Consider the following 12,216-nt stretch of genomic DNA (forward strand, 5'->3'; position numbering starts at 1 on the left):
AGGAATTTAGGTGCTAGCATCTTGTAAATACCTTAGATGCATGATTTTATGTATGTTTTCCATGGAGTTTGTGGTTGCTGTGAACTAATTCTAAGGTTCTGCAAAAAATAACCAAGAAAAGCAGGTCTGTTGTTAGTGACTCCATGGGGGTCCATGAATCCTAGAAGACTGGAAACCACCACTGAGATCAATGGATGGATTATTTAGATTGGATATGGCCCCTTTTTTGCATCCTTGTATGCAATCCAATTTTCAGTGTAAGATTTCACTGTAAGGAGTGCCAATTGCACTACTGCATGCAGAAAACTGCGCAGGTCCGGCTGACTCCAAAGGTCTGTGGCTCCAAGCATGGCCTCTGCCATTCTGCAGAGACAGAGCAAGTAAGAGGGAACTTGGGCCATCAATAAAGAAAGGTGAAATAGCCGTATCTTTGTTCAGTGACTATAGTAGCCATAAACAGCTGTTAAAACAGATTGGAGTGTTACAAATCCAAGCCTTTCTGTGGTCCCTAGTCCAGGGCTGTTATAATAAGGCTTGTTTTCTCCTTGTTAAAACAATCATTTACTCTTTATGTTTAGGAAGATAAATGTTCTCAAGGTACATAAAGATATCAGTAAAGATAAATTACGAAGGCCACCAGCCAAATTCATGCTACTGTGAGGAACGCATCATAAATTGTTGCAGCAGACACATGTCTATTCTAGAAGCAATGTTAGTATGCACCTGCTCATGGTTTGAGACCAGCCCTTCACATGTTATATCCCTGCAAAACATGAGAATAATCTTTACAGGAGTCTGCAAACAGCAGCCAAGACTTGTGCCCTATTCAGGAGAGCACTTAATCACTTATTTAAGTCTTGCTCTACCCAAAAAAGTATTTAAGGATATGAACTGTGCATTTTTTTCTGGTTTATATACGTGCATTTTCCCTGCTGCTGTTCAAATCTATCACAAACTGTTTTCAAAGCTTTTTTTTTTAAAGGCAGAAGGAAATGATGGAATAAGGGATGTCTTTTGAGTGCCTTGGATTACATAGCACACTTTCATCTGCGAGTCCCCCATGGGTACCCGGCTGTTCAGCATGCTTGCCAGTATGTCTCGTTGCACAAACCCTCCTTGCTGCCCCATAACAACCACCAACTATCCCAAACTGCTGACCTATTAACCAAACAAACTCTGCTAAATATTGCCATGTGTAAGTGTACTACTATTTTTCTAATTGCTAAAAAACATGTCCTTCCTGCACTCAATAGCCCCTAGAAGAGATTGTTAACATCTGGGTATGTAGCACAATAGAGGCTTTAAACTTAAAGGAATATTGTCCAGGTTAGCAAGTGAATTTGGCCATATGTATTTTTTTATGGATTATTCTTTTCATGTTGTCCATGTTACATTTGAAACTGTGAATCAATGGCTTTCATGAGGATTAAGTCAGCAGAGAGCATAGTTCATTATAAAAAGAATAGACCTGAGAAAAGATGGATGTAATCTCGGACAGGTGATGATGGATTGGAACTGCTTTTTGACTGGATGTACAGCCTTCTACTGGGGGAATGAAGGCGGGGGGGGGGGGAACAAAACCTTTCTTGGTATTTTCTGATGTGGTTGTGTGGATAGCTGCGAGCATTATGACCCAAAATGTCCCAATCGCTCCCAGCTATTTAGGGATCAGTGTATGAAAAGTACTCCAGACAGCGCTTAGCCTGTGGCTTCAGTGGTGAGGGAGTCCATCTTATATATGGCTGTAATAATTTTGAAAACCCAGTTTTATTTTCCAAGCAAGAGACTTTTTCCTCGTGCTTTTTGCTTGCTGTGGAGGACAAGTAATTTTTATTCTCGTTTCTAGACAACTTCAATTCCTGCAGTTGTGAACTGGTTTGCTGTTACAGCAGTTGTATTTTAAGCATGAAAAACAGATATCTAGACCCAGCAGTGTTGGGGAGAGAGACTGAAGTATAAATATGGCAAATTTTCCCTCATCTTATATTCTGTAAAGCTTTCTTTGTACAAAAGTATCTAATCCTAAATCAAACTGTCTCTGTCTAGTTACACCAGTCCTTCGGAGCCAATACAGTCTATCACATCAGTGACAGTTTAGTTATTAAAAAAAAAATAAATTATAGATTTGAGCTCTGTACCTGTTTGTCCCAAAATATTAAGGATAAAGCAGGAATATTCTGCATTTACAGAAGCAAGATTTAAACCTCAGTATGTCAGTGAGTTACATGTGCGCTGTAAATGACAATATTGTTGGGCTCAAGAGTCAAGTTTTCACAGAAAGAGGTGATTTCTTCTGTGACTTTCAGTGCCGGTCTTACCTGTTTTCTGCATCACCACTGCAGCCTCATGGTAACACACCTGCCCAATTGCATGGTTGCTAAGAAGTCACAGCTACCCAAATGCTGGAACTACCTTGAGATGCCGGCAGCAGGAGCCTGTAGGGGCAGATGTACTGCAGGAGAGAGGGGAGACAGAAACCTACACCAAGCCCCCAGCCCTCTGAGTAACTGCTCAGCCTGAATGCAGAGCTGACAGGGGACCTTTGGTCCTCTGAAAACAGAAAGTGCAATTGATTCTTTTCACTTAGAAGCATGACTGGTGTTACATTTCCTGAGCTGGACAAGGGTGGTCCAGATGTCCGTGACAGATTTTTGCATAAGCACTTTACATTTTTGTTTTTCTAGCTGTTTGCTCTTCTTCCCTAGTTTAAAAGAAGCTCTTCACACACAATCACTGTTGAAATCAGTGTCCTAAAAAAGGAGTTACATCAGCCTTTAGTCTTCAATAGTTCATTGGCTCTCTAGATTGCTAGTGGGGAAAAGCCAAAATTAGGCAGTCAGGAAGAACTGTGGGACAGATATTTGCATGAATTTTGGGTCACTTTTTCTTTCAAACAAGTTACTAGTACAACCATATGCTGGAAAAAATATGCCAGGTTTTACCCAATCTACTCACAAGTCAAATAATTGGACATATGAACCGATTATTCAATCGCATGTGCATTTTGAACAATCTGGAACATTATTTTTCATGGACCAGATTCCAAATTATTCAGCCAGTCTGCAAAGAGTCAAAATGCAATAAAAATGTCCTGGTTCTGTCTTCATCTTTATTCTCCTGCATGTTTATGCATCCACTCCCTGACGGCTGTGTACATGGAAGTCCCCAGTCCTACAAGCAGAGAGCTGCGTAAGATCCCAACAGAGAAGAAACAGAGACTAGTTGCATACCTCTGGGTTTCTGTAGAGATGGGCAGGTTAAAATATAGATCCATTGAGATCAGAATGGCCTGACTGTGTTTACTGCATACCGGTATGCTACCAGTATGGAAAAGACTGCTGTTTGAGCACAGTGCTTTCTGTCCACACAAGGTATAATATGATCAGCAAAAGCATCGTTGTTAATGAAAGACAATGCAAGAATACAGGAGATGGAAAAAGCTGGTTTTGTGCTTCAGTTTGTAAAAATCTCAGTGGCTTACAGTGTATGATCTACAAGCATGGGCTGAGAGTGAGAGTTGGTCCCCCTCGGTCTAAACTGGGGTCACATTCAGTAGAACATGCATCAAGATGGGGACATTACCACAGAGAGTTTGGCTGTCTCTGCAAGCTGATCCTGGCTTTCTTAGGTGATAGGAATCTTCTCTGTGTTGCCTCTGAGCCTGAGCTCTGGGTTTTGTCCCTGTAACTATATGTGGGGAGGACCAGCCCCAGCAAACAGCCTGTTGCCATGACTGAGTGTTCATGTGTGGACTTGACCCAGACTGACTCAAGATATCCTGGTCAGCCAAATGCAGTTAACATATGTAGCAGTTAGCATTTACTGCCATGCACAGTGCAACTGTAAGGACATAGCCATCCTTTAAAAACTTGTTAAGCTTGGAGAATGTACATGCTACTTAATCCTTTTAGCTAGGTCACTAGGAAGGTGTAAAATTAATATTTTTTGTTAAATAAATAAATGTTGCTGGGTATACAGCCATACATTCCCTTGAAAAATATAATTTTTCATCCTGGCAGTGCCACCTTACTTAATGAATCATTATCTTCAGTAGTGACATACTTCCTTCTAGAATTTTTACAGGATTGTTTCTTATTATTTCTCTTTGTAAGGCTTCTAAATAAAGGACAAGAGAATATAATGACCTTCACAAAGCTCCCCACTGAACCTTTGAGATAAAAGGTTTCAGTATGCACAGAAATATTTACCTTGTCTAGGCAACTCCAGGACAAGGACTTGTAGGGTCACAAGGAGGTTAGTGTCAGACACTTACAGTAAGAAGTAATGTATTAGTACAGATCATCATAAGTAATATTAGAATTTGAATCTCACAGGTTATGACATTTAAATTCCTTCTTTCCTTTAACATCTAAGGAAACACAAAATACTGAGTGTACCAATATTAGTCTGTCTTTCTGACCATGCCCCATCCAAGGCCCACTGAGTTCAGTGGAAAGGCTGCTATTTGTTTCAGTGGGCTACGGTCACCTCTGTACACCTGCAAGACACTGAAAAAACCAAAACAGTTTCTGAGCTACTTCTAAGTTTGCTTCTGGAATATCAAACATAAGTTTTCATTCTCTTATTTCTTGATTAATGCATTGAACATCAACTTTTTTTGGTCACTTCTGAACTTTAATCGAGGAGAAATTGACCCCTCAATGGGCATTTTAATCTTGTTTCTATATTTTCAAAGGAAATTAAATGTTAATTGCTGCTAAGTAAATTCATCTAAAATAGCGATTTTCAATTCATCCCACAAACAGTAAGAAAATAAAGATAATTGTGTGGCATTTCCTGCTGAATAAAGGGAGCAAGGGCTTTTTTTCCCCAAATAATATTTTAAAAATGAAGTATTTTTGAAGATTACTGTTATTGTATATTTTTAAATGTCTGTTACTTTCAAATGCCCAGCTAAGCCAACTGCAATAATTGTTAGGAAAATATTTCTCTCTCTCCCTGTCTCAGAGGTGACTGTGTAAGAGCTATGACTTTGTTTAAGGAGAGATTAAGAAGTAACAAGCCCAGCTGCATTAGTGGACTCAATATGTGACATCCATGCTGCTACAGTGTGTGTAGCTTGAGTCCATTGAAGGAAATAGTTAGACACTGGTTATAGCACAGCCTGTTATCAACTTGCAAGTCAAGACTGTTGATTTGGGGATCTCACCACATGTACTTGCCCTTTCATTATGTATTGGGACTGATCTTCAAATGTTCTGGCTACACCATCCCAGGAAGTTGGGAGTTCCAAAAGATGTTACAGCCTGGATACCCTGAAGTCAGGGCATCCCAAAACACATGCAAATTGAGACCCATGTGTTTGGATTTCCAACAGTGCTACCCACAACCATCCAAATTTTGGGACTGAGCTCTTTTTTTTGCCAAAGATTCAGACCTAAAAAAATGGCTCTGGACTAAAATTTCTGTAAGATTTACCACTAAAAACATCTCTGTAAGCAGCAGGCAAAATCCTTATGGTTTTCAGATATTACTTTTTGATCTTTTTGACAAAAGCATTGACATTATTTTTTGAAGCAAAGAAGAAGCTGTGAATATTACATCTTCCACATCATTGCAGTCGTAAGAAGAAAAAGAAAAAAATTGAAAAGTCTCTATTATATAATCCACATATTAACAGGTGAAAAAAGAGCAACATAATTTAGCTTTTGACACAGAAAAGTCTTCCTTGGAGCCAAGCAAATTCACTCTGGTGTTTAATCTGAACAGTTGCCAGTTTTCTGTCTGTAATGGGAATCCAGTGGAAACTCTGGAGGAGAAAGAATTAAAGATAAATGCCACGTTCATTGCAGAAGCTTTGTCTAAGCAAATTTCATAGGGTCTAGCAGAGCATGGTCTTAGAGACCATCTCTGATCAGCAGTAGTATTGCCTAAGAAGTGTGCCGGTTTGCTTCTGGGAGTGTCTGCTAGAGTACGAGGGTGACTTAGCTAGTGTGTAAAATTGTCATCATCAGTTAAGATTTTAGCACAAGCATAAGTTCAGGTCCTCGAGAGTGACTTGGTCTCACACACACAGGCACATGCAGACACACTTTGTGCTACCATCTTGACCATGTTCTGGACCAGACATTTCAGTGATGCTCTGCAGCCACTCCATCGTGTGGTCCATGACCAAAGCAGATGCTCATTTCTCTCTGTCTCTGGAAATTATTTGAGAATACACCCATTACGGTCCTGAAAGTTTCCTGCTTTGTAGAAACATTGGATTGCAAGAAAAAACCCTAACACTAAAGAAAACTGCTCACAGGGAAGTGAAATATGCAGGAAGGGCTTGTGGGAATGAAAGATAGGTTTGTATTGGGTCAATATACCCATTTAAAATCCAGAGGGCGTCAAAATTAATATTTTTTTCTGAATTTCACAGATGTTGTTTTATTAATAGGAAACCCTGAGATGTTCAAAGGAGGCAGGGAGCTAAGCAGTGTAATTGAATTTTAATGATATATTCCTTAGGCTCTTTTAAAATCCCAGCTTTATGCAAGGGTAGAAAGCTTGATTCCAAGCAATAATTAAAAGTCTTCTAATCCCAAGAAAAATTAGATTAAAGCAGAATTCCCCTTTATAGTGATTAGACCAAAGCTACTAAAATTGAAGCTTCCTCGTAGAAATTACTTTCCATTTTTTGTTGTTAGTGCCTCAGTCTGAATCAAAAGCTGCTAAATATAATGTTAAACATACTAACAATGAAGTTTTCAGTCTAATCAATCTCTGTTACTACAGCAAATGTAATTATTTTAATGGAGTGTCAAGATAAGTAAGAAACTGAAAGTAATCTGAAAATTTCTCTAACTGCCTGTTAATAGTGGACTTTCCTTCATTTTCTCCTTTGAAAACATTCCAAGAGTGTTCAGAGCTTGAGTGAAATATCTCCTTAAATATTACCTAAGAATGACTTGTGTTGTCTGGTTTAAATGAAAAAAAAAACCAAACAAAACCCAAACACAACAAAAAACCCTTCTAAAAATTAATGCAGTCTTTCCTTTTGCAAAGATGGTGAAAAAAAATATGGAACTTACTTCTCCTTTGTTTGCATAGATATGTGTTTTATTACGTTACTGGAAATGGAACAGACATTAATCTTTTTACCTCCAGTGTAAAACCACCAAAAAATGAGGAAAATAAATAAAAATACAGGAGGTGAAACTTATAAAACAAATTAGTTGCTCAGTAAGATAATAATAAAACAAAACGCTTATGATACCAAAATTACATGGCCATAACAAGGTCTCTGCAGTAACAGATTTGTTGGAAGGTTCACCATAAACTACAAATAAATGTTTTTAAAGCTTTCTTGCCTACAGGATAAGAGATGAAATGTATATAAAGACATTTGCATAAGTGAGTTATGTCCCAGTCAATTACTGGTATCCCTTGTAGTTTTTTAACTGGCTACAACTGGGGCAGGCTGTTCCTCTGCTCAGCTACTCAGAAATCTTGAGATCGGTCCTGTGGGAACAGGGTGGAACACAGAGCATGGGACTCGGGGGGTCTAGGCCATATGACAATCACGGTTGGGCACATTGTATTTTAGCAATTCCACAGTAACCTGCCTCAACAGGGCATCAAGACCACACAGTCTGAGCTCAGTAACTTTTTGCCAGCTGCAAACCCTCGTCTCCCAGCTCCTCAGAAAGCCCACAGGCTGACAGGCACCAGGCTTTTCCCTGGAGCCTGATCCCGCAGGAGCTGCCCCGTCTTGGCTGTGGGGCAGGCACCAGGGCACAGGCAGCTCTGGCAGAGCCTCTCTGCACTGCAGCCTGCAGAACATTTCTTTTTCCTCTCCTCACAACCAGTATTCCCAGCTGGTTGTGGTTTGTTGCTCGCATACCCTCAGAGAGGCATACGCAGGAAGAAAGTCAGGGTAGAGAGGTTTTCCTCTAGATTTAAGTACCTTGGAAACGTTCTGTCTTGTTTGGAAAAGGACCTTGGTGCGTCTGCCATGTCACCGCGACAAACAGCAAGAAATCCTCTTGCACCATTTGTGCTTCTAAATGCCAGCCGTGCTGCGCTGTCCACTGAGAGATCTCAGCGCCAGCCTCTGCTGGAAAGCACCTTGGCACTTTGCAGGGGGATCACTGAAATCCATCAGCGATGGAGAGTTACTGAGCAATAGGCATCGCTGCCAGAGCCGCTATGGCATAAGTGAAAGCCCCGTGCTGTGGCATTTCTCAGGGCAGGAAGTTTTCAGCCATCGTCCCTTTCTCTCCCCCCGCAGGCTGGCACACAGCGTGCTGTTGGGAGACGTTGTTATTGCAGCCTGCAGTATGTTTTGAATGTTGCTGCCATTAGCCTCTCAGGAGCAGGCTCCCTCTTGAGCCCCTCACTGTCATGCCTTAAATCATCAGTCTGCCATTGTTCCAGTGCTTCATTCCAGCTTCTAAGACGTATTGGCAGGGACAAGAATGGTTTCCAGTGAAAAGCTTATAAAATGGGCCCGTTTATGTAGGTTTATAATACATAACATCATAAAAAGTGCCCATTTCTGTGGTTCCCCCTAGTGAGCGTATGAGTTTGAACAAACAGGAAAATGGTCCGGGGTAGTTTTCCTCTGCCCTAGTTGCTCTTACCTGTCATTTTACTCAAAGATATTTGTGACATGCCAGCCCTAGGATAGCTATAGCCATGCAAAGCTCAGCCATATGAATAGTTCCCAAAGCTTCATTTCACAAAGCTTCTTCCTTTCAGTTTGTTTTTAAAAGAGGAAGAATTTCCCTGTGGAGAGTAATTTTGCTGCATTTCTTTGTGAAGCATTTCATCTAAGCTTTTCAGTAAACTGAGAGGCCAGGGAAAAAACACAATATACCTGGTGTTGAGGATATTCTTAATGCAGCCTGAGTGGGAAAACAACCGAGGCCCATGAGGCACTGCAGAGGGCAGTTCTGCTGTGTGCTTTCACAAGGAAAGACTAAATCAAGTTGCGCAACATTACCTGAAGAAGAAATAAGTACAAAGGAGGGAAGTGTAGATGCTCAAGCACTTAACTGTGGTGCAAGAGGAATCCAGGCTTTGGTTTGCTGTTTAGAAAAGCCAGGCTCAAATCTCCCGTTGCTGAAGTGTATGTAGATGCAATATAGACACTAGCAGCCACACTCACATGGAAGCAGATACTCAGTAACTGTCCTAATTTACTTGCCATATCTGTTTCTCAGTGCTTTGCTTTTCTATGTGAAGGCTAGTCTCATTTCAGGCAGAACGCTTCTGCCTAACTATATAGAAAGCATATAGCACTTCATGCTGCCTAGAAGTACAAGCCATGACTACTGCACACTTTGGTGTTGGGCTGAACAGTATCCCTGACACTAACAGAGAACTTTTAATTGTAACAGAGTAAATATGTTTTTCACTAAAGATAACTTAGCCTACAAAATGACCCGGCTTATTGAAATCATCCACTGGCTTTTTAGTAAGCTTTCTGTTCCAGTGTATGTGTACAGAATAGAGAAATACATTTTTTTGCTGCACTGGAATTCAAACCATCAATCAATAGTTTAAAATAAAACTAAAGTCCAAATAATTCAACTTATGAAAGTCCTTCAGTTGAAGCAGTTTTTCTTTTCTTGCATATAGTTTTCTTCTTGTAAAATCCTTTTGACACCTTTTATCTGTTTATTGAAGTTTGATGATGCCTGATGTGATGCACTCTGGAGAGAAACAGTGTATCAGCCAGCAGAACAGATCATTCTTCATGACTTAGTTTTGGGAGAGTTCACATGTCCAGGACTCTCTGAACATTTACACAGATGAGTATTTCACACCTTTGTAATCTGGAGCATCAGTAAGTGATGCTGTGACCTGCACTGTTTTGATATAGGATGTAAAAGAGTAAAAACACAAAAACAGTTCAATCTGCTGACCTGAGCAGGAGGTGGATGCCCCTGAAGGAGAGCAGAAGGCAGAGACATTCTTGGGGGCTGTTGTAAATAGTGCACAGGACTTGGATGTGGCTCCCTGGCTTTTTGCAATGCTTCTCTTTTTATCTACTCCTTACAAAGACAGTTTTCAAGAATAAGATTTTAAGCCCTCCCTAAAGAGCCAATACCATTAAAGGGCACTGAAAATCATTGCGTCTGTGAAGTTCAGACCAGTCTTGATAACAAAGCTCTGTTCCTGCTTTGCATCAATAACTGCCTGTACATTCTGTACATTCATCCTCTTCTTTGCTGTCTTGTCCATATACATATAAGGACCCCTGGCACAGGAATGGATTCCTGTTAGATGTTTGTGAAAACCTTAGCATACAGCACCCATTTAATTTTTATTTTTTTTTAACATAAGAATAATGAACAGAGTAAATGCTAATCTAATGTAGATGCTGACCTGGCTGACCTTGGTCAGCTCTGTACCTGGTTATCCAACGTGAGTACTCAGCTCACACTCAGATCTTCTGTCTGGTTCCTCTCCCATCACTGACACACACGGACACACACCCCTTAAAGATTCAGAAACCCAGTACAGACCCAATGAAACATTTTTGCAGGCACTTTGAATTGGAATTAAAAAGGAAGTATTTCCAGTCATCTGAAGTACTTACTTTTCCTTTCTGGCATATTTAACCAGGTGAGAATTTGAGGCAGGTGCCCTCCAGTGACTGCTACTATTTATCTGCTGAATCTTGTAGTGTAAAAGTTATTCTTTTGCATTAGTGGGTAATGTGTGTTTGTGTACACATCTCTAGAAGCTGAAAATAAAAATGGATGCCAATGATGAAATCTTAACCCAAAGTGCTCTAGTAGTCTAATATTATCCAATTATAGAAAAAGCAATGTTTAATTTGGAAAGAAGAGGTACCAGTTATATGATGAGTTATGGGGATTTAATTACAGAGCCAGATTCTCATTAAATTGGTATTACATGATGCATGAGTAAAAAGCTCTTAAGGTTTAATAACTTGGTCTTCCTGCATTTTTCAGTTCTCCTATTTATTGAGAAAAGTGATCTCTTTGCTTCATGGACACAAGACCAGTGTCAGAGATTTAGGAACTGAAAATAAAAAGGAGAGGTCAAGCAAGTGGAATGACAGGGGAGCCACTGTCCTCCTAAATAAACCACAGCCAAGAAAAATGCAACTGCAGTCCCCTTGTTCTATTTTTTAAGAACACTCTTTGTTCCTAGAAACTTCCCATTCGTGTATCAGTTAATCTACTGAGCAAAACACTTACTTGACAATAAAGAATATAGCTTTTGTGGTAAAAATATTCTGGACAAAATTTTATCTGTCCAGTAGAAACCTTTGAGCAGGCTGGCTTGCCCCCCCCTCCCCCTTCCCCCCCTCCTTCTGGACTGGGGGATGGAGCTAGGGGACAATGGCACATCACTGCCAGTCCCCTTTCCTTAGGTATTCCAACTCTACCACAATCTGCATGGGCTCCAAATTTTTAATTTTCTTTTCATATGCAAGCATGAAAGGCTCTGACTTGTGATCTGACCCCTAGTATTTCCAGAGTTTGGAAAAATGCAGCTCAAAATCTGGGCTTTGGGGTTGTCCCCTTTAGCTCAGGCTGGCAAAGTGACTTGTTACCATATGCCAGATGCAGGGACCCAGTTGCACATGCTGGTTCATGCAGAGCTTTCACAGGCTAACAGAAAGCCTAAACATGGGATGTGCCAAAGTCAGTGCAAACTGTAAGCTCCAGCTGCTGTGAAGAATCAAATCCTCTTTAAAATGCAGCCCTTGCTGGTCTGTATGACAGAGATAGGAGAAGAGAGTGCAGTGCAGTATTTGTGTCAGCTATCACAGAAGTGTGATAAATGTGCTGTCAGAGTCCTATAGCTCTATCTGTTTGCTGTCTGGAGGTTGCATGATTCAAGATCAGTTTATGAGTTTCTTCTGGAACCAGATGGTTGCAAGGCAACAAAATGAATGCCAGCTACATATAAATGTCAAATGTTCAAACCATTACATGTCAACATACGCAGGGTGTGCAGCCAGCAGTGCTGCAGAGCACAAAGCCAGAGGCAGGCAGCAGGTCCTGTTTAGCCAAAGAAATACAGAATTCAGGAAAACTCTGATTCTAGTAGAGATACGTGATGAAAATAAATCAGCTCCTTATAACAAAAATATGACCAGGTCTCTGTGTCATGAGATAGCCTGCAATATATGTCATGAAAGTGAGTCCTGTCAGATTTAATTACTTTTTCCTTGCAGCTTTAAACATTCTGAAGCCAGCTCCAAAAACTAAATATAAAAGATGAGAT

The sequence above is a fragment of the Falco punctatus genome, assembly GCF_963210335.1.
Source record: "Falco punctatus genome assembly, chromosome: 10".
In the NCBI taxonomy this organism is placed as follows: domain Eukaryota; kingdom Metazoa; phylum Chordata; class Aves; order Falconiformes; family Falconidae; genus Falco; species Falco punctatus.